This window comes from Spermophilus citellus (assembly GCF_964194105.1).
Source record: "Spermophilus citellus genome assembly, chromosome: 14".
Lineage (NCBI taxonomy): Eukaryota > Metazoa > Chordata > Mammalia > Rodentia > Sciuridae > Spermophilus > Spermophilus citellus.
This window is the reverse complement of record NC_138194.1, coordinates 6,532,453-6,555,175: the sequence shown is the minus strand read 5'-3', so window position 1 is coordinate 6,555,175 and position 22,723 is coordinate 6,532,453. Positions and strand designations below refer to the sequence as shown.

The 22,723-nt window shown below is 35.2% G+C and overlaps 1 pseudogene across 1 annotated transcript; it reads left to right on the top strand.

The window, feature by feature from the left end:
• Nucleotides 1-521: 521 nt before the first annotated feature.
• Nucleotides 522-22,067, top strand: LOC308633228 (transport and Golgi organization protein 1 homolog; annotated as a pseudogene). The gene is made up of 23 exons (XR_014024333.1): nucleotides 522-647; nucleotides 1,752-1,883; nucleotides 4,108-4,129; nucleotides 5,043-5,131; nucleotides 5,372-5,449; nucleotides 5,536-5,646; nucleotides 7,618-7,689; nucleotides 7,869-7,973; nucleotides 8,606-8,728; nucleotides 8,827-8,932; nucleotides 9,956-10,011; nucleotides 10,100-10,190; nucleotides 10,362-10,500; nucleotides 15,164-15,265; nucleotides 16,113-16,173; nucleotides 16,290-16,325; nucleotides 16,404-16,471; nucleotides 16,591-16,691; nucleotides 16,873-17,010; nucleotides 17,992-18,065; nucleotides 18,192-18,224; nucleotides 19,356-19,545; nucleotides 20,564-22,067. The product of XR_014024333.1 is annotated as a transport and Golgi organization protein 1 homolog (transcript).
• The last annotated feature ends 656 nt before the right edge of the window (nucleotides 22,068-22,723 follow it).

Below are 22,723 nucleotides of genomic sequence, written 5' to 3'. Positions count from 1 at the left end.
AGGGAGCAGGAGAAGCTTCTCCTCTTCTGTCTGCACTTTGGGGGCAGGTACCTGGTGTCTCAACACGTTGACAAAAGGGTTTTGCTCTGGGAAGGGCTGGGAGGCCTGACTTTCTCCTTTTTCCTAGTCTCTGCCTATAATCCCCTTCTGCTAGTTCCCTGGCTTCCTCCAGGGCCTTCTAAATCGCTGGTCCTCTCCCAGTTCAGGGGACAGGTGAGCCTCTTTCCTTCTGGAGTCCTTTCATTTGGACTCTTCCGCTCCTCCCGGTGTCCCCCGCCGGGCTCCGCAGTTGGTTCTTTCTGCTCCCGGCCCCGCCCCTCGGCATCCTTCCTCTGCTCACTGCAGTCCGCCCAGGGGCTTCTTCTGATGACCCGTTTTACGTGCGTTGGGCGGAAAGCACTGTGGTGGAGGAAGGCAAAGTTCACTCCCAGTACCCGCCCCCTGCGCTGGGTCCTACCGAAGTAGGAAACGGCGAAAGAGAGGGTCCTGTGCTGTTCTGCAGGGAAGCGTCGATTCCGCTCAGCTGTCACTACACCATGGACTCAGTACCTGCCACTGTGCCTTCTGTCACTGCTTCCCCGGGGGACCCGGAGCTCCTGGGACCCCTGTCGGTGCTCTAGGCAGCCCTCATAGCCAAGCTACTGGAGGTGACGGTCCTATTTCCAGGGAGGGACCCCAGCTCTGGCAGGCGGGTGGCTGAGTTCTGGCAGAGTGGGTGCACTGACTGTCGCGGCGACGGAGAAATGGAGTGTGTCAGGCCCAAGGCAGGCAGGACGTGACTGTATTGTTAAGTGAGGCCGGTGAGAGTGTACTTGAGCTTCCCCCACTTGCACTTTTTTTTTTTTTTTTTGACGGAATAGAGGTGACAACCTCATGGTATGTTCCGAAATGCAGCCAACAATCCAAACAGCTAACGTTACTACAGGTCTTTTCCCTACGGAGACTGCTGGGGAATTGGGCCCAAATGACAGTTATCTCCTATTATGTGTAGAGGGCAGTGAAAACAGGGAAGAGTAGGCAGGTGTTTACTGCACTGCCTTTGAGCAACCATTTAAAATTAGGCTTTGAATTTTATAGAAGGATGTTAAATTCAGAGAAGTTTATCTAAGCCAGTTTTCAAGAGTTGTCTGAAATTACATGTCACTTATCTGTTTATATAAGAGTGGAATGGAAGTAAGATTTAAAATCTTGTACATACATCATCATTGTTTTTATTTGTTGCCATAAAATTAATTAGTTCTTTCATATATTTAAGTATTTGTCTTAAATGAATTTTTTAAATTATAAAAACCAGGTTATCTAAGAGAAAAGAATGATCCAGAGGGATTCTAGCCAGGTGTTAGACAATGTGATGATATAGGGCCTGTTACAAACTGGAAATGTATGCTCAATTTAAAGTATTTAGATTCGGGCTGGGGTTGTGGTTCAGTGGTAGAGCGCTTGCCTAGCATACATGAGGCACTGGGTTCGATCCTCAGCACCATATAAAAACAAAACAATGTGTCCACCCTAAACCTAAAGATACATAAATAAATATTTTTTAAAAAGTATTTAGATTCATTATACTTGAAAACACTGCAAGCAAACAAAAAATATGAGACTGCCAGTATCCTCTCTCTTGAAGAAGCTATTGGAAAATATTGAGGAGGTGGATTTCTGATGAGGAGGTTGGTTTAGAATTGCCATGATTCTTTGTGACTGTTTTGTTATAAATTTAAGGTTTCCCATTTCTTCTAATTTGTCTGTTTCAGCTGTTTACTACATTGCCTGATGATACTCAACCTGGAACTGATTTTTATGGACTACCATGGAAGCCTGTAGTTTTCACTGTTTTCTTTGGGATTGTATCCTTCGTCATTTTCTTTTGGAGAACTGCTCTTGTTGTGAGTAAATTAACTTACTTATACCTTAGCATATAAGCACAAGGATTATTTTATATAGTCACTGCCCCCCCTTTTTTTCTTTTTCAGTTGCTAAAACACAAATTAGTGGTTTAAGTCAAACTAACCTTATAAAATAATTTAGTGTGGGTCCATTTGGTAGAACTGGTAATTCTTACAGCCATCCTGACCAGTAGTTTCATATGTATCAGAAGTCTTAAAAGTGGGATAAAAGGTGGGATAGGTTAGATAAATATCCTTTTATGTAGCATATATGTCTAGTAATCTATCTTAAAGAAATAACTATGCTTTGAAGATTTTGGTAATGTTTTTCAATGGAACAGTGTATTAGATTGAAGACTTAGCACAACATAATTCATTTAGGGGTTATTGTATGTTCGATTAATGGAATAGTAGGCAGATTTATTTATTTCAAAGCTTTGAGGTACAGAAAATGCTCACAATTAAATGTGAAGTGGGAAAAAAAAGCAGAAACTAAGATTTAATTGTTGATGAACTGTATGTTAATATAAACACATATAAACGGGGAAATGCTGCAAAGAAATACAGTAAAATGAGAAAAAGGAGATGAGATAATTTTTCCAGTCTTTTATATAAATTTTTCCCAGATTTTATGATTTGATCATATGTTCAGAAAATACCTTTTTATTTGGAAGTATAGATTATGTGTTGTCCAAAAATCCATTAAATGTTTTGTTCATTAAGTTTTTTTTTTTTCCTGAGCAGAATTAGTCTATCTCTGTGTATGTGTGTACATATATGTATAAGTGTGTGTGTGTGTGTGTGTGTGTGTGTGTGTATGCGCTTATACATACTTATGTTTGTACTGTAGGTCATTCTGTTTCATAGTTATTTAACATAATTGGAAGAAAATTATTTTAGGTAAATGGACTTTGCATATGAAAAGCCTAACAGTTAAAGAGGCCAAAAGCATTGGATACAAATCTTTTCAAATCTGAGTGTTCTTTTTCTGATTTCTTAATTATTTCAGACATATCATTGTTAAGATAAGTTTCCTCTCCTTGTACAATTGAGTGTAAAATCTCTTAAAAAGTATTCCCTTCTTAAATAGAAGAATCGTTTGCCTGGATTCCTGTGAGGAATTTTCTAATCTCATTGAACTTTTTCTCAGCTAAAAGGAAAAAGGAAATAGAAGGATAAAGAGAAGGGAAAAACAGGAAAACGTTTTATATTTCTCTCTCTTGTTTCTTTCATTTCAAGAACCCCAGTATCTGTTTCTCTTTTCACTAGGTTATGTGGGATCTGGTTCCTAGCTTGTTGCTCCTCAGTTTCAGCATTTGACTTTGGAACTTTAGTTCCTACCTTAGATGACTGCTTTTATGCTACTTCCCATTTTCCTCTGTCATTTTGAGTAAAAGGTTAGCAAGGCTATGACATTAAAGAAATGTTCATTTCTTTCTGTGTTGGAGTTTTCTGAATGCAATTTCCTATTACGAAGATCCCATGGATGATCCATGGACACATCTGAGTATCCCATCACCATTTATAACATTTGAAAGTAATATGCTAAGTTACAAAGAAATTTAGTGATGTTTTAAAAAAATTTCTGCTTAGGTTTTATTATCAGGCAGTTTATTGCTGTCTTTTGGAAATGATTGTTTTTGTCCTTTCCAGAATATGTTAATTGTCATTTCTCTTGTTGCTTGTACATTTTCTTCTAGCAGTCTTCCCTTTCAGATTTCTTGCTATATATTTAGTGGTTTGCAGAAATAAGATGATGTAGCCTCTTAGTTTCTAAATTCAGCCAATAGCCAAATTTAAATTGGAGTTCTAAGATGTTTTCCTGGTGAGTGAAAGTGGCATATCTTAGTACAAAGATTATGCCTTTAATATTGTTTCCTCAGATTCCTTTTGAATAGTCATTGTTTCTAGACTTTATCCTGGTTATTTAGAATTGTCAAGTAAATGATTTTGAGTACACACACACACACACACACACATCTTTACTGTGAAATAAGGTACATATCTTAGTGTTTTTATGTCAGAGGCTATTTATGAAATATCACTACCAATTAAATTTAAAAGGCTTGTTAACCTTTACTTATTTTTAATCCTATAAATTATTATCCTGAACCAGAATGTTATTAAATTCTCACTTGGTTATGATTCTGACTGTTGTTTTAGGAATGCTGTTTCTATTGAGCAGATGTTTGACATCAAATTTAATCTTTTTTCTCTCTTCTAGGTAAAAGATAGAGTATATCAAGGTAAATTTTTAGGTTTCTTAAACTTGTAATAACCCTTTGTATTGGTGTTTGATGTGTGTTAGAAGTAGATACAGTGACTTTTAATGTCTATTATCTTTTTTACCTCCTGAAAATTTTACTATTCCTAGGTTGCTAGCATGGATAATAGAGTGGATGATGATGGTTCCAGCTCTGAGATAGGAGATAAAGAGGAGGAACAAATTGTGGATAGGGAGATGATGATACGTTTTAATTTGGGGCAGATTAACTTTTGAATATTGATGTAATGCAGATGTATTACATTTGAAGAGTATTTCTATGCTAATGATTTAATCATGCATTAAGTAATTGAGTAGATAATTTAAAGAACGGTAATGTGAATCAGTATGTTTTCATTTCTGTTTTTCTTTGCAAAGAATTAAATGATTCCATTTTCTGAAAAGAAAGTATTTTGAGAAGGGAGGAATATCAAGCTACAACACTTTACTGTATTTCCCATCTGTGAAATAAGCTTAAATTGAAATATCATTTTGGATGGGAGGGGTACCTGGGATTGAACTCTGGGGCACTCTACTGAGCCACATCCCCAACCCCCTATATTTAGAGACCAAGTCTCACTTAGTTGCTTAGTGTCTCGCTCTTGCTGAGGCTGGCTTTGAACTTGGGATCCTTCTAGCTCAGCCTCCTGAGCCACTGGGATTACAGGTGTGCACCACTGCGCCCAATAGAATATCATTGTTCTTATATTTTTCTTAAATTTTAATAATTTTTATACTCTTATTGCTAATAAGCATAGATTGCTTTTTAAAAGCATAATAGTTATGCTAAGAAGTATTTCCTCATAGTACCATATAACATGTCTTTGCTTTTAGTAGATTGAGTAATTGAATTTCATTTAGTGATTGTAATAATCTTGTGTATTTTCCCCTTTTAGTCAATGAACAGCAAATTTCCAAAAAGGTGAACAATTTCATGAAAGAAAATGAAGAACTAATGCAGAAATTGTCAAATTATGAACAGAAGGTATAATTATTTTTTTGTTTCTTTCTCCCTTGGTTCTAGCTTGAATCATTTCTACCTGTTTTAATTTAAAAATCGTATTTTAAAATTTTTGTTTCATTATTTCCTACAAATCATCCAAATTCTAAGCAGTCATATGTATTAAGTACTGCTTTCTTCTAGAAAGGGTCACTTGTCTGGAAGTAACTTGTATAGTAGCACTATAATTTGTGTATCTTAATTCTGAATGCTTTATTTACATAGATAAAGGAATCAAAGAAACAGGTCCAAGAGATCATGAAACAAAATATGATTCTTTCTGATGAAGCAAATAAATATAAGGTAAAAATCTCTTCTTTGGGGGGAATTACATTCTAAACTCAAAAGTAAATGTAATGAGTGAGTAATCTTGACACCTTTTTTTCCAGGATAAAATGAAGCCTCTTGAAAAAGCTAAAGAACTTCTGGATGAGAGAGCTAAAAATCTTCATGTTATGTTAGAATCTGAGAGAGAACAGAAAGCTAAGAATCAGGACTTGGTAAGAGTTTTGCTGCTAAGTGTTACTGCAATTTGGCTTTTGAAATATTTTGTAAAATTGGTTAAGTTGAAATTAGTCCAGCTGTTAACTAAAGTAAGATTAGGAGTCAAGGAAGTTGAACCCACTTCTGCCCATTTTGTGGAACTTTTAAGTATTGATACAACAAATTATTTTTATGGGCCTAGGAAATATTTTTATTCTCAACCTTGGATAATTTTCTTTTTTTTTTTTTTTTAATTTTTTATTGATTATTTAAAGCATTACATAGCTCATGATATATCATCTTTCATACATTAGACTCAAATTGTGTTTTGAACTCCCATTTTCACCCCAAATATAGATTGCAGAATCACATCTGTTACATATTCACATTTTTACATAATGCCATATTAGTGTCTGTTGTATTCTGCTACCTTTCCTAACCCCTACTATCACCCCTCCCCTCCCCTCCCCTCCCATCTTCCCTCTCTATCTCCCCTGCTGTTGTTCAATTCTCTCCCTTTTTTTCCCTCCCCATTGCCCCTCATAGCCTCTTGTAATTTTATGTATCCTTGAAGGTCTCCTACCATTTCCATATGCTTTCCCTTCTCTCTCCGTTTCTCTCCCCCCATTCGTCTTTGTTATCTGTAGTCTTTTCCACATGCTCTTCCTTCCTGTTCTGTTCTTAGTTGTTCTCTTTATATCAAAGCAGACATTTGGCATTTGTTTTTTAGGGCTTGGCTAGCTTCACTTAGCATAATCTGCTCTAATGCCATCCATTTCCCTGCAAATTCTATGATTTTGTCATTTCTTAGTGCTGCATAATATTCCATTGTGTATAGATGCCACATTTTCTTTATCCATTCATCTATTGAAGGGCATCTAGGTTGGTTCCACAGTCTAGCTATTGTGAATTGTGCCGCTATAATCATTGATGCAGCCGTATCCCTATCCTTGGATAATTTTCATATTGCTTTGCTCTGCCCTTGGAAACATGCAGAACAACTAAAAAACTATTGTCCAGTTGAACAGTATTTGTTTACTTTTTACTTGAAAGAGTAATAAATTAATCAATTTTCTGTACTTAAAAATTTTACTTACATATTTAATTTTCAATTTCTATAAGTTTCTGTAATTACATAAAAGTTGCAAAAGATAGTAGAGAGTGTGTTCTGAAATATCCTACCCCCAAGTAAGTTTGATCACCTAGCTGAGGTAGTATTTATAAGATTTCTCCACTGTAAAAATTCTTTCCAATCCTTTTCATATTGTATTCTTTGGAAGTTACCATGCACAGCCCACAGTTAAAGTATGAAGAGTTACAAGCTCAGGATGCAGCTCATGGTAGAGCACTTGCATAGCATGCATGAGGCCCAGGATTCAATCCCAGGCATTGCAAACAAAGATTGCAGAGTTATGTCCACTTCCTTAAGGAGCAAGTATCTTTATAAATTTTTTGGAATTCTTCTGTATGTGAGATTAGTCTATTCTTCCTTAAATTTTATCATTTTTTACTTCAGATAAGAAAATTTAAAAAATGATCTTGGGAAATTTTTTTCTCTATCAGTAGAAAAAAAATTACTAATTTGAACTGGTTTACTTGAAACAGTAATTAATTAGTTAATTTTCTATGCTTTAAAACATTTTATTTACTTATTGCATTATGATTTTCTATACTTTGACCTTTTTTTCTGGTTATCTCATAAACAGTAAGGTTGTGGATGCCATGAAATATTTATGACTTCATTTCCCTCATCTCTTTCAGTTCTTGATTTTTTGCTTAGTCCAAAGCTGGATCCCCTGCATTTACCTGAAATGTAATGGGATGGCTTGACAAAAATTTTGTTGTGTTTATCTTTTTTAGTATATATATGTGTGTGTGTGTGTACACACACACACACATATATATATATATATATATATATATACATATATATCAGTATTTCTACTGAAATCATAATGCATATTTTGTGTTCTGTTTTCACCTGGCAGATAATGGAAAATAAGAAATCTATAGAGAAGCTTAAAGATGTCATTTCAGTGAATACTTCTGAACTTTCAGAGGTAAAGCTGCCAACTCTTGCTAACGGATATTAATACTACATCTTATTTTTGTTGCAGACCAAAAATTTGAGGTGTGCTAAAATGTGCAAAAAATGAGAACTATATGATGTCTGGTTTGGGAAAGTATAACTTTGTTTTTTCTTTGGAATTAATTCACTAACTGTAGTGTTTTGCATTAGCTTCAAATTGTCCTTAATGAAGCTAAGCTTCGTGAAGAGAAGGTGAAGTTGGAATGCTGTCAGCTTCAGAAAGAAAATACTATGCTTAAGAAGAAGAATGAACAGGTAAAGAAAATTTGATGTCATACATAATGTAAACTAGAGAAGTGAATATCATTATCTTGTATCTTTCTTGGATCTGTTTCTGAGGTAAGGAATATTCATGTAGGACCTTTTCTAGATATGCAATGCTCCCCAAATTGAGTGCATATATATGGTCTCCATCTGTTTTGGATTTTTGGATTATTGCTTTTCTTATCAAATGTCAATCAGTTATTAACTTGCATAGCCTCAAAGAAACTTTTTAAACCAGAAAATTAAGTATTTTATGATCCTCTTTTGAGTAGTTACTGATTCACCGGCCAAGGGAAGATTACATGATAAGGAATCTAAATTTAGGAGACAGTCATATGTGCCCAGCCATTCCTGCTGGAGGTAAATTATTTGAATTGGCAGCAATTTTCTGGGGAATGCAATAAACAGGGTCAACTTCCTGATAGCTCTGATGTTCTTACTGCAGCTGTGAGAGTTGGGGCCACTCTGCCCTCTTCCTTAACCAAGGTCTCAACCCCCTCGATTGAGGCAGGCCACTGAGGAGTATGGCTCTCTATTTCTTTGTCTAAGTCTTGTAGTCCTGATATATCCAGTGCAGAAACCCCTCCCTAACCCATAGGAATTCATGTGTTTTGACTTTTCAGTTGCAGCAGGAAGTCAAAGACTGGAGTACATCACACGCTGAGCTCAGTGAACAAATGAAATCATTTGAGAAGTCCCAGAAAGATTTACAAGTAGCTCTTAGTCACAAAGATGATACTATTAATGTAAGTTTATACTCCAAATACATGTTTCATCTCATGAATTCTCCTGAAATCTTCTGAATTAAAATCGAGAGTCTTCCAACCTTTTGCTTCTTTTCTAGGCTTTGACTAATTGCATCACACAGTTGAATCGGTTACAATGTGAATCTGAATCTGAGGATCAAAGTAGAGATGAGTCAGATGAATTAACCAATGGAGAGGTAGCAGGTAAGATCAGTCTCAGGGAGGTTGAATCCTTTTTTGCTTTCCTGTCTTTAATTAAGTATACAGATGCTACTTTTCAGCTGGCTGAATTTCTTCTTAAGCTTCAGGGTTGTAGACACATATCACTGGATCTATAGATATGTCTGTTGCATTGGCAGAGGTGGGTTGCTGGGGTATAATGTAGCAATAGGCATGTGAAGAACACTGACTTTTTCTATCCCATTGAAAACTAGTAAGTACACTGCAGCTACAATAGTCACATCCTATACCTCTAAGTATTGAACATTGTACAGTAAGAGAAATTTATTTCTTAACTTATGCAGATGATACTTGATTTTGATACTCATCATCTCTATGGCTCTGTGGTTTTAAGGTCCACAGTCAGTCTTAAGAGTCCGGAGGTAGTTGGAACCATAAACTAATGCTGTGAGAACAGAGGCTAGAGACTATCAGAAAGCTAGAGAGGGAGTGTAACAGTGTTTACTGATGAGGAAAATATTTCCAGATGTTTTCTCCCAAGTTGGATATTGCTTACATAGCAAGTATTTCAAACCACACCTGGTAGTAGATTCAGGGAGAAAATAGAGGATTCAATCTTTCTAAACAAGACACTTACTTGCCCAGGTGAAGATAGATCTGAGAGAGAAGAAAAGCTTTTATCTTACAAGAATAGCATAGATAACATTTTAGTTGTGCAAACTAGAAATTCACCTTTTTTTTTTTTTAAGACAGACACAGTACTTTTATTTATTTTTATGCTGAGGATCAAACTCAGTGCCTCACACATGCTAGGTGAGCACTCTACCACTGAGCCACAACCCCAGTCTGAAATTCACCTCTCTCTTTTTTTCTGTTTTAAATCTAAGCTTGCAATTCTCTTAAAAGTCATTAGTCTAATCAGTTTAATTATTTAATTGATTTTTTTTCTTCTGGTGTTTGAACACAATCATTCTTTAGTTTGGGGAAGTTAGGAGAATATAGAGTTAAAAGTAAGGAAAGAAAAAGCTAAAGTCTTTTGTTTTTTAGGTGATCGGAACGAGAAGATCAAAGATCAAATTAAGCAGATGATGGATGTCTCTCAGGTATAGTTCTTTGTAAGAGTCCCATAGTGCCTGTGAATTCTTCCTGTGCCTCACTTTTAAGAATACCTCTCTTTTCTGCAATTTTTAGACACAAACTACAATATCAGTAGTTGAAGAGGATCTAAAACTTGTACAACTTAAGCTAACAGCCTCGATGTCCACAAAATATAATCTAGAAGGTGGGTTCTTCTTGAGAAGAAATTGCCATGTTGGAAAGACTTAAAATTTTATTGGAAAGATAAAGAATGGCTTCTTGCTTTCATGCTTCTTACTTTTCTTGGCACTACTCCCTCAAACAAGTTCTTAAGTCCTTGTACACATATAGAGATAAGCTGTTTTATCCTTTACAGACCAAGAAAAGAAATTAGAAAGTGACTGCAATTCACTACGGTCTTCTAAAGTTGGACTGGAAGAGGAATGCAAAACTCTTAGGCAGTAAGTGGAGATTTTAAATTAACTCTACCAGCAAAATGAGATGGCATTACAAAAGTAAGATTTTCATTGTTATTGTTATCACTGTGTGAACTAACACATAATTTTATCTTTTCTTAAGATTATTTACAATTTCTTCTAGTTGTAATAAGTAGAGATTTGTCTTTTTTCCTTTGTGTTTTGTTTCCTATAAGTTGCATTTTTCTTTCCATCGTCAGTCTTAAGAGTCCTGAGGTAGTTGGAACCATAAACTAAGGCTGTGAGGACATCGTAATCAATTGTCAAATTCATATGAAGGCAGGAAGTGGTAAACTGGTATTAACAGTCACTGATGTGGAGATACCTCTCAAAGATCTAGACCCTTTCTATGATCCCACTATTTATTTTAATTACCTTTCATTGTGATCAGTTATGTAATTCTAATGTTTTGAACTTGTATCTCTAACTCTGGACCTTTAAAAATACTGAGTGATTTGGAATGACATGTTTTAGTAGAATAAAAACTTCAAAAAGGAATAATATTTACTTATTGATGGTACAAGTTTTGGACTTGAATATCTCAGATGTTCACACTAAAAATTGAACTGTGGCAAGGACCTTAGGAGTTATGATTACAGAAGTACTTGTTTGTAGTATATATTTATATATTAATCTTCTCAGTGTGGAGCTAGTTATTTTTTGAAAGTTCATTTGAAGTTTTTAATCCACAAAAATACTTGAATTCTCTAAAAATAGGTTTTTTTGTATCATATTTTATTTGTTTGCACCTGATTTTACTCTTCGGCATATATATATATATAATCTTGTTAAAGCAAAGACAGACCTTCTTACAGACCTAACTATTTTTAGGTATTTTGACTTCTGTTGCCTAATTAATGCATTAAATATTGAAACCTTTCCATTAACTTTTCTAAAATTCTTTGATCTCCAAGCGACCTTTTTAGAATCTCGAATTTTTGTTCAGGCCAGTTCTAAATGCCTGGCCTGTTTCAAAGAAACATTTCTCATTTTATCACTTTTTTTTTTTAAAGAACACTTGTTTTCTCTGTCCCTACTAGTAATATGAATGACCTAAATGGCAATTAATTTTCTTTGTAATGCAGTTAAATTGTAGCACTATTTTCCTCAACTCCTCCAAAATTCATTCAGTCATCATCTGTGGTTTGTACTCTTTTTACTCATCCCCAGGTACTATGTTAGTTCATGCCTGTGTCATCTTTTCTGTTTCTAACCTAGGTGATCTGTCTTCATTCTCCGTTATTTATATTTTTATATAATTTATTTCAAATTCTTAGTAATTTTCTCTATAGCCGCTTGAGTGGACTTTCTAAAATATAAGTCTGTCCATGTCAATATGTGCCTGTGGTTTATGAAGAATTTGCTTTCTATTTGATGACCGTTCTTTTTTTCTTCCTTGTATCTTTTTAATAGTTTAAATATTTTTAATCATTTTCCTCATCCCCTGTATAAGCTTGATGTAATCATAAATTATAATGGAATTATAATTATATAATTATAATTTTATTCATCTTCTCATAATTTAAAGGCCATGGTATATATTCTGGATTTAATAAAAACCTGACATAGATTAATAGGTTTATTATTTTTTTTTATGGGCTTTAAGTAGCTCCTGAATCAGATACCTGTTGTGTCATTGTATGTCAGTACTTCATATACTGTGAACTCCACAAGACATTCATTCAATTTATACACATATTTAAAGTTTCTGTAGTTCTGCATTCTACACTGTTGGTTTCTTATTTGAAATTATTTTCATTCTATTTGAACATTGTCCTTTAATGATAGATTTGATTAGTGTATCAAAGGTAGTACAAGGATAAACAGAGAATAGTATTTTATCCACTAAATATTGCTACCTTTATAATCTGTATTAGGTTGACATGAACTTCATGATTAGAGTTAAAACCAGTTTCCATTTTTGAAGGATCTTTCTTTTGGCTACTGAATTTTGACTGTTACTTAGTTTTAGCAATTTAAAAATATCCAATTAATTACCATCTGTTTTAAATTTTTTCTTTAAGGAGTCCATTATCATTGTTGTTTGGTCTTATCCCTCCCCTAGTTCCTGTAGTCATTTCTCTGTTTTTTTAACAGTTGTATTGGGAAGTGCCTAGGTGTAGTTTTCCCCACCCCACCCACATTTTCCTCTTGCAGTTATGTTGCTTGGGACCATTAAACATTTCTTGAATTTTCGAGTCTTTTTCTAAATGTTGATTTTACCTCATTCTCTCTTCTGATTATAATAATGCATATTAGAATTTGATTTCCCCTGCCTCCTACATTCTGGATTTATTTCTTCTGGATATTTTCTTCTGACCTGTCTTAAAAGTGCTAGGATTTATTTTACTTCCCAAATCTGCTGCTAAAATCATTCATTGAGTTTAGGATTTTAAAAAGTTCAGGGTTTAAAATATTATTTTAGTTGTAGATGGACATAATATTTTATTTTATTTTTTATAGGATTTTTTTAAGAGAGAGAGAAAGAGAGAATCTTAATATTTATTTTTTAGTTTTTGGCGGACACATCTTTGTATGTGGTGCTGAGGATTGAACCCGGGCTGCACACATGCCAGGCGAGCGCGCTACCGCTTGAGCCACATCCCCAGCCCGACACAATATTTTATGTATTTTATGTGGTGTTGAGGACTGATCCCAGTGCCCCGCACGTGCTTCACCACTGAGCCACAACCCCAGTCCTATTTCAGTACTACAGCTCAAACCCAGGACCTTGAGCCATGTGCTCTACTATTGAGCCACCTCCCCAGACTCCTTGCTCTTTCTCATAAGGGACTAGTGTCTTACTGCTTTCCAAGCTATCTTTAAGCTCATCATTATGCCTCTGCCTCCTGAGTATCTTCGACTGTAGGTAGGTCACCACACCCAACTATTTCTTGGTTTTATAGTTTCTAATCCTTTGACAAAATTCATAATCTTTTTTTTTCCTCTTTTGTGTTGCTGGGGTTTGAACTCAGAGCCTTGTGCATGCAAGGCAGCACTCTACCAACTATATAAAGCACAGTGATTTTAAAACATGTGCGGATAACCCCATTAGGTGGTTTCCTTTTCTGTGGGATTTTTTCTCACAGAATTTTGTCTTATGGAGTGCCTGGTCAGTTTTGATTGGCTAACATTGTTGTGATAATTATAGATGAAATTTGAGGACTAAGATGAAGTTATCTTCTTATAGAAAAGTGTTGAGGTTACTTGAGTAAGATTGTCACTTTAAACTTAGCAATTAAGATAATTCAAAAATGACTTGTCTTTTCAATGTTTCAGTATTGTTCCTTTTGGATTTTTTGCCTGTTCATCACTTAAGTGTGCAGTACTTTCTAATCTAAACTCAAAGGCTAGGGCTTTTATTAAGGGTCCCTTTATTTGTAGCCCCAAACACTTCTTTTTTCCTCTAAGCCCAGGAATTTGATGAAGGCTTAGTTCAGACTCATTATATCTTTGTGTTATCTTCAATATGTGGGTAAACCTAGGAGAAAAGTACCTTAAAGTGCCAGCCTTACTTGTAATTCTGAGATTCCTTTTTCTAATGGATCTTGGCCACATACATATATCTTCACTGCCTTTTTAGCTTGGATCCTTTCAAACACAATTTTATATTCTTATAAAGATGTTTTAATTGTTCTTAGTGCTCTCAGACTAACTCTTTGATAATTGGAAACAAAATTCTCTCTGTCCTTCAAGATTCAGTTTTCTCCATATTCCTTCTTAAGCCAGTGGGGAAAAGTATTATATTTCTTTAGGCGTCATTTATACCTGAAACAGTGAGCTCTTTTATTCTTTAGCATCTTACAAGGTAACTAGTATATTATAGCCACTCATAAAATACTTGCTGAAGAATTAAATGAGAAGCTATATAAGAATATATAATCCCCTTTTTCTATTTGGTATCAATAATCCTTTTTACTATAATTCTTCTGATTTATGGAAAATTAAGTTTCAAGTTAATTATCTTTTGAATTGGAACTATGGCTAAAGTAGTACAAGGATAGCAGAAAATAGTATTTTTTAAATCATTAAATGTGGCTACCTTTGTCTCAGTAGATGAACATCTTGAGTTTCATGATCAGAGTTAAAACTTGTCAGTAGATAATACTCTGATCGTGGGTCAGTTTGGCTTCTTTTTCTGGTTGACAGACATTATCAAAACTCAGATTTGTCTTTTTGCTTAATTGCAATTCTTTTGAAATAGATATCTAAAGTGTGAAAAATGTTCTGTGGTTAATTTCATAGCTAAAAGACATATTCTAGAAGATTTTTTCTTTGACTGAGTATATCTTTATTATGGTACCAGTCTTGGATTGAGAAAAGAGTTCCTCCATGACAAAGATATACTTAGTGTCCTACCCATGGCAGAAACGAGAAAAGAATTATCCCCTGCTTTATCCTAATATGTTTAATGATGTTAGGTTGATCAGTCCTCATCTTCCACATTGAAGTAAAGTGAGTTTTTATTATCTTACACACAGGATACTTGCCCTTGGGGCACATGTTGTTTTCACATTTATTTTATTTACTGGTAAGTAGAGAATTAAGAGGAGAAGTTAGAAAATGTAAGTGATTTGCCAGAGTTTGATTTACAAAATTGCAGGTTTGAATTCCTATTTTATGTGCTTAAGCATTTTATAGAATTGTGGGAAGTGATATTCACAGAGAGAAACTTTTGATTTGATAACTGGCTTTATTTTAGGAAACTAAGCCAAGAAGAATATGAGAGACTAGAAAAAGAGCAGTGGCTGTCAGCTGCAGATGAAAAGGTGGTTTCCGCTGTACAGGAAGTTAAAAATTACAAGTGAGTTCAGTTTCTAAAGGAGGGTGTCAATGTCTAATGAACTAGTGTTAGCTTTCTTTTTTAATCTTTTTTTACATTATGTAGATAGAAGAAAATAGCATGGAAGTATAAATAACGAGAGGATATGAATACATTCAATTCACACAGGAGAAAAAATAAATTTCAACTTTACAAATGAAAAATGTTAACAAAAATTTACTTATACCCAATGGGCAAGACCATAGGGAACTTGGTCAATGCAAACAGTTCTGAGGGTTTTGTATGTTGTAGTAATTCTTTAAGAAATCAGTTTGCTGTGTGATGTATCAAGACCCACAAAAGTGTGGCATTTGATAGACCTTGGAAATCTTCTATGGATATAATTTGAAAAAAAGAAAAAAAGTTTTAAGGAGGAAGATATTTCTAGCAGAATTACTTGAGAACACACTGATAAACAGTTGAGGAAATTATAATTTATCATTCAGAATCTCTAGCAATTAAATGATAAAGAAGTTATTAGTATTAGTTTTTTATTTTATTTATTTATTTATTTTTGGTGCTTTACTACTAAGCTACATCCTTAGACCTTTTTTTTACTTTGAGACAGGGTCTCAGTTGCATAGGTTCCCACTTAATTGCTGAGACTGACCTCGAACTTGTGATCCTCCTGCCTCAGCTTCCCAATCATTGGGATTACTGGCATGTGGCATTGCACCTGGCCTGTAGTATTAGTTTTGATCACACTGGATTCATATAACTGTAGAAATGTTTTTCTTATGTATGATAAAGTCTTTAAAAGTATAGCTGATGGAATAAAGGGAAAATGGTCAGAATGTTTCAAATGTTATTCAATTGTTGTAATTCTTAGGCGGAGAATTGAAGAGATGGAAGAAGAATTACAGAAAACCGAGCGCTCATTTAAAAACCAGGTAGTAATTAATACTGTCCTGTAGTTGCAGAATTCTTTGATATCTAATACAGACAATTATAGGCTATTATAATGAGTCCCTAAAAACATATTTTTTTAATGTGTTGTCCTTTTCAGATTGCTATGAATGAGAAGAAAGCTCATGATAACTGGGTAAGATTTTTTTTCCCCCTTTTCTTTATTTTGTGCATAGCCTACCGCAACTGAATTTGAATATTTTCTCTTTAATAGCTCAAAGCTCGGTCTGCAGAAAGAGCTCTAGCTGCAGAGAAAAGGGAAACTGCTAATTTGAGACAGAAGTATGTGATTTTGGTATCTTACTATATGTTTTATAGTGTTTTAAGGTTATGCTAGATATTATCTATGAAGGAATAGATTGCTGTTTCATAATTCAGCCCATTCTTTCTCAATATTCAAGACTATTGGAAATGGCCCAAAAGATGGCACTGCGGCAATATGAACCCGTGAATGTAAAACCTATGCCGGGAAGACCAAATTTACAAAATCCTCCTCGGAGAGGTAGGGGACACTTTGTAAAAGGAGCTATTTTATTTCTTGGTGCAGAATGTATGTAAATTACTTTTTATTTCTGTGTGTAATGGTTATGAAATAATCTGAATGATTTGCTAAAGCGGGAGGTGAGGGTTGGTGTCAGGGAGAAGGCTGCCTTAAAGTAGTAACATGGCATTGTTGTCTTTAGGTCCACTGAGCCATAATGGCTCTTTTGGTCCATCCCCCGTGAGTGGTGGAGAATGTTCCCCTCCACTGACAACAGAGCCAGCTGGGAGACCTCCTTCTGCTACTCTTAATCGAAAGGATACGCCTAGAAACGGATTTGGTGAGCATTCACATGTTGCTTTATAGTAAACTGCTTCAAGGTTTTGTTTTTTTTTTTCCCCTTTTGAATATTCTAATGAAAACATAGAATTTGGGCCTGAACAATATATAGAAGATAATTTCGTACTTTATCTTAGTGAATGTTTTCTGTAAAATCTGTTCTAGAATAGAAAACATTTTTTTTTTCCTGGAGGTCCCTGTATTGTTTTTTTTTTTTTTTTTTTCTTTTAAATTTTACACTGTGAAGTGTAAACCTTTATCTTTAAATTAAATCTCTATGGTGTTCCTTTCCCAAATATTATAAAAGTAGTCTTAAACTTTATGTAGCATACATATTTCCAACATGAAATACTGAGTCTTATTTCCAATTCTAAACAGGACTGTAGTCTTGGTAAGATTGGAAGTCAGGTTATACAGACTAAAGAAAAGCCAGCCTATACATACTTCAAGTCTATAGCTTAAAGTTTAGGACCAGTACTTATTAATCTGCTGTTCTATCAACCCAAGGCAGTTCTTTATTTTACTTAAGTCTCTTCATAAATTGTGATTTACGTATTGGGCAACCCATTTTTTAAAAAAAATATTTTTAATTGTAGATGGACATGATATCTTTATTTTTTAAATGTGGTGCTGAGAATCAAACCCAGTGCCTCACACATGCTAGGCAAACACTCTACAACTGAGCTACAACCCCAACCCCTGGGCAACCCATTTTTAATGTTGCTTTCTAGTTATTGTTGAACCCTGACCTGTCCACCAGTGGTTTATTTCTTCTGAAAAATACATACAAGGGCTCTGATCTTTCTTTCCCAAGGGTCAATGGATGGACCTTTACCTCGTACTGGTCTTCTGAGGCATCTGGGAAACCCGTTGCCTCTGGTAAAGGGACCAAGTAATTTCAAAGAATCTGTAATTGTGGATGGAGGATTTTTATTCTTTTCATGTTAGAATAAGTCTGAATCCATTCTTTGATCTCTAACAGACCCAGGATGTGGTCCAGCTCACATGAACAGCAGTTCCAGTTCTTCTCCAGCTAAGGTGACGAATGAAGGCAAGGTAAGTTCTGTAGTTACTGTGAATCATGTGGTCATGCAGGAACATGTAACTTTCCTACAGTACTTACTCTTTGCTTTATCCTTCTTTGTGTTCTATTTGTACTATCCCATTTGTTTTTTTAAAAAGCAAACTGTTCCCCAAGAACCTGAGACCCCCTCAGTTTAGAACCTGAGACCCCCTCAGTTTCCACCATTACTTCTTTGACTGAGCATCCAGTTGGAGTAAGTACTTAGAGGTTGAGAACTGAATTGGGTTTTATTCTGTGCATTTCTGGGAAGGATGTTCAGAGCATGACACTGATCTTGTTTGCTTTAAACTGCATGCAATATTGAGCTTACTGTTCTCCTTAACTTGGGAATGTTGCTTAAGTGTGTACAACTATAATGAACTACAGAATGTGAAAAGTTATCACTCTAACTTTATATGGTGTTTCGTGTTGAATGCTCTAAGGCAAAGTAAATTCATTATAAGTTATATAATTCATCATTTTTATTTTTGTTTGGAAGAATGCTATTTAAGAATTCCTCCATTTGTGCAAACCCTATTTTGAGTGATTAGAATTAGATTGGTATCAGATTTTCTGAAAGTGAAATACTGTTTCAGTGAAACAATGATCATCTGAAATGACCTCTTGAGCCAGTCCCAAGCAATGGTCTCATTTGTTCATATAAGTGTATTCTCTTGTAACTGTGTTGCTATTATATCTGGTAGGTCTTCTGTAGCTCTATAATAAAATAAATTTTTAATATGCAGTGTGGCCTTCAACAAATTATGATATTCCATTTGCTTTTGTTCCCTCTTATTTAAAACAAGACAGTTTACTTAAAGATCTCAGAGGTTGAATAATATATGAAAGACTTATTGAAGATCCGCTGAATAGTAGCTATTATTACATGGGTAGAGAATGGATTTTTCATTTTATTCTGTTCATTCTTAATATGGAAGGTAATGAGCTATTGTGATGAAAGGGAAGTGATGGGGAGGGGGGGGGCTCCCTTTGAAATAGATTGTAGTGAATAATACAGCATGACATACTGGTCAGAAATCACCTCTGTTAATAACCTCTGCCAGTCCTCTTGCCTTTCCCTTTCCTGTGCAGATTAAATCAGTAACAAACTGCTCCCTCTTGTGGCATCCTTCTAACTTCTGTAAGCTGTCAGTGGGAATACACAGGAGGGGTGGGTAGAGTTTTGTTGCACTGATGGTGTTCTCTGGACAGGTGCCTGTTTTGGGTTTTAGCTTTTATCGGTGTTGGTACTTTGTCTTCATACGTAGGAATTTTAAAACTTTCAACTGCTTTCAAATCTTAAATCGCAGGCTAATATGGCTATGAAAGGGCCCCCTCCTTTCTCAGGGGTACCCTTCATGGGCCTCCCTATGGGACCCCCGATGGGACGACCTCCACCACCTCCCATTCGGTATGGACCGCCACTTCAGCTCGGTGGGCCTTTTGGGCCTCGGCCAATTCCTCCACCATTTGGTATGATGATCTGAACAGTAGTGATTGACTTATAAATCACATTCATCTTTCATTTCTGTTGCTTGCTAAAACAGTTGGTTGCTATCTCAGGTCTTAACAATGAAAGGATAAAGCTGAGTACATTTTAACTTTTCCTCCAGTTTTCTGGGATATATGGGACACTACATAATCTTATACTGAGATAGGCAATAGCTATCTCTCATAGACAAGGATAAGGGGCTATATACAGAAAATCCAGAAATATTACTTCTGCAGATGTTTGTTGAAAATCTGTTGATGTGCACTGCAATAGATGGAAAGGTGGATGAAACACATGCCATAACTTAAAATTTTGTCACAAATATGAAAATCCAATAACATAAAGTTTGTAATCACCCATAATGGAAGCATAAGCAGTAGGTTATAGAATATAGAAAAGGAAAAGTCAAACCCTCCTTACCTTGAGAAACGTCAGAGGGAAGTGTTAAAGAGGAGGATTTAACAGTGACCTAATAAATGTTGCTGATTTAATTAGGTGGCTGTGGAAGGCCTTTTCCATCCAGGAGGGCATGCACCTTGATTCTGATGGCATGTGTAGAGTCCATGCTGAAATACTTCATGAATTTTTAATGGATACAGTAATAAATAGTGGGATTTCCTTTTATCAAAATTTCTTTGATGTAGTAGAGTTCTTATTTCATAATCTATCATCTTGTCATGGTAATATAGTACTTCCAAATATAAATGGAGCTCTTGTGAGATAGAAATAATTCTGCAGTTACACAGTAGGGAAAGAAAAAAGACAAGCCTGGAGCTAGGTAGAGCCATGTTTAAATCCTTAATATGTTGCTTCATGGCTGGTTGGCCAAAGGCTATAACCTAAACTTGTTCCATCTCAGTTTGCCTCATCTGGCAAGTCAGGATGTTCACCAGTTGATGTTCTAGGCTTGGGAGAAATTAAAGATTATATTAACATACTTGAAATCACCCTAGCTCAGAAATTTATGGGTGTTTACATAACTTCCTTTTTATTTTCCAGGTCCTGGTATGCGTCCAGTAGGCTTCAGAGAATATGCACCTGGTGTTCCACGGGATTTGCCTTTTGACCCACGTGATTTTTTTCCAGGACCCGCACCATTTAGACCTTTAGGCTCATTTGGCCCAAGAGAGTACTTCATTCCTGGTGCCACATTACCACCTCCAACTCATGGTCCCCAAGACTATGGGCCACCACCTGCTGCAAAAGACTTAATGCCTTCAGGCTTTAAAGATGAACCTCCACCTACACCTGACTCTCAGAGTAATGAGGGCTGTTCAGAGGCCTTAAAACAGGGCCCAACCTAGTCATTCTGGTTAAAGATTATTGGCTTCAAAATAAAAAAGTTTATTTTAAATGGTTTATGTTTCTAGAATGAAGCTGCCTTGGTGCAGTATACATTTTGAGCCAAAAATATTTTCCCCCTAAATATCCCCCACTTAAGCTAGAAGAATCCTTCCAACTTTAAAATGTGCAATAAGGAATACCTTTGTTTTAGTTAATTTAGCACATACAATTGCTAAATGATTTAGAATGTCATAATTATGGACATTTCCTGTGGAAATGCTTTAAGAACATGTATTTCCATTATCCTATTTTTAGTGTATTCCAGTTGATACAGAGAAATGATGTTTTATAAGCTTGATTTTTCTCTTCCAATATCTGGTCACAGAGACTGTTATGCTAAAAATGTTTACTCAAAGATCATAAACTTCATTTTCCTTCTTGCTGAAGTTCTTTGTTGTAATAGTTCATAAAAAATTGTTTATTAATATTTCCCAAGTGTCTGTTGATTCATTGGATCGTCATGAGACTTTGTGCCATTGGGGAAGCATGTCAACTCACTCTCAGAACTGAAGATGGTGACTTGACAGCATATTCCCTGTTGCTCACTGTTAAGGAGGCTGGACCTTGGTCAACTGTGGACTTCTACAGAGGATTTCTTTTACTTGTGAGAAGTCTTGTGGCTCTGTTTCTGTAGCACATTCATGTACTTTTTTCTAACCACTGTCCATGTGAGAATGGTTTTCTGAGAATGAGTTTACATTAGTAGCAAGAGTTGTTTGACCTGAAGTTCTACTGCTTTTGCCATTATTGCATTATAACAGTAAAATATAAGGTGGTATGTTGTGTCTATAAAAAATAAGGAAATTTCTTTTTAAAAATGTACACACACACTCTTCTCTTTCCCATACCTTGCCATTGATTTTCAAGGAATATGATAAAAAATTAGAAAAGTATAATCCTCTGAGAAAGAATGAATGAAACTCTAAGGCTTATAATGTCTTTAATCAGCAACTATGGGCTGAATTAAATTATTTTTTTGATAGATACTCAAATATATTTTATTTAAAAATCAATTAAAGCAAGTCCTGAATCTGTAACTACTGTCTTTAAAACAATGTTTCTAAGAACTAGCTCTCCAGAGCTGTAATTTTAATTACCGCAATTTTAACAGTACATTTTAAGAGGTTTAAGACTTAAATAAAATTATAAAAGCCTGGTACTTTTGTTTACTGCTACACCATATTCTTCCATTCTTTTAAGTTCTAGAAAGTAATAGGATTGTTGAAACCTAGAACATACATATCATTGTTCTTTTTATGTCCCCTAAGTATTCTGAAAATAGGGGCAAAGTGTGAAACAAAATCTCTGTGAAACAAAATCTCTAAACTACTGAAGATAACTCAGAATCAAAAAGAATTTGAGTCCTTTAGGAAGAATTAAATCTACATAACCTCCATTTAATATCAGAAGCAGCAGCTGTGTGTAAGAGGAAAACCATATAATAGCTTATGCCATTTTTAACCATGTAAAATAAAATTTAAGTCACAAATACCAATTTTGAATGTATCTTTCAACCTCTACAGGACATAAGGCAATGCTGAAGTTACTATAACCTCTAATTTTAAAATAGCATTTAAATAAAGGTGATGTTAGCTAGGAAGATAGATTTTCAAGGAAAGGAAGATTTATTTTTTTATTCAAAGCAACAGTAGTTTTCCCTCTAAAGCCTTTTTTGTATCTATTCTATTAGTAAGCTATAATGCGTTCTATGTAGTTTATCTGAGCAGTTCTGAACCCACCCATAGTTGCCTCTCCTTACATCCATCTGATTGTACCACTTCTGTAGCAAAGCCCAAGGTAGCTGCCCATATACAG